This window comes from Sceloporus undulatus, chromosome 1 (genome assembly GCF_019175285.1).
Source record: "Sceloporus undulatus isolate JIND9_A2432 ecotype Alabama chromosome 1, SceUnd_v1.1, whole genome shotgun sequence".
NCBI lineage: Eukaryota > Metazoa > Chordata > Lepidosauria > Squamata > Phrynosomatidae > Sceloporus > Sceloporus undulatus.
This window is the reverse complement of record NC_056522.1, coordinates 20,928,042-20,928,824: the sequence shown is the minus strand read 5'-3', so window position 1 is coordinate 20,928,824 and position 783 is coordinate 20,928,042.

The following is a 783-nucleotide window of genomic DNA, read 5'->3' as shown; positions in this document are numbered from 1 at the left end:
ATATATATATATATATATATATATATATATATATATATATATATATATAATGTTAGTCAGCGGCCTGCATTTTGTCAAGGTGTTGTCATTGCAATGTTCTTTGTTGAGATGGTTTGTAGGGATATTTTGCTATATGGCAACAAGGATTAGAGGCCAAACCAGGAAATAAGTCTGAAGAATAAGCAAGTATTGTATTGAAACAAAAAGCCGGTGCTGTGTTAAATGATCCTTTATAAATTGGTAGTTTTGAATACTCTTATTGTTGTTTCTTGGTGATAATAAAAACATGTTACAGAGACTTAATGTTACTTTTATTAACATTGGCTAGTCAAGAAATAGCCAAAGGCTGGAAAAATCTAGATGAATTATCTGCAGAGAACTAGTTAGGCAGAATTTGCTCTCCTTTGCTTTTGGAAAAACTTACATGATGTTTGAGAATTATCTAAGGTCAAGGACACATTAACAAATTATTCTGTTTTCCTTTTGTTTTGTCTTACAACATGAACACAGGCTTTTGTAGCGCATAGACTCAGCAGATGATGTTCTGCAGGGATAGTCCTTTGATCTCAAAAACAGGTTGTCTCTCAGTACTAATTGATTAAGTGAAAGTGAAAAAAAAGAGTCTATTTTTCATAACCTCTTACTGTATAGCCTTGTGGTTTAAAAAGAGGGATTTTAAGACTGTTATTCTTATTGTTCTGTTTGTCTTTGCTTTTCCACATGTGGTGGACCCCTGGCTTGATTTTTAAAGTATAATAAAGAAAGCAAAGATCCCTTGCAAGT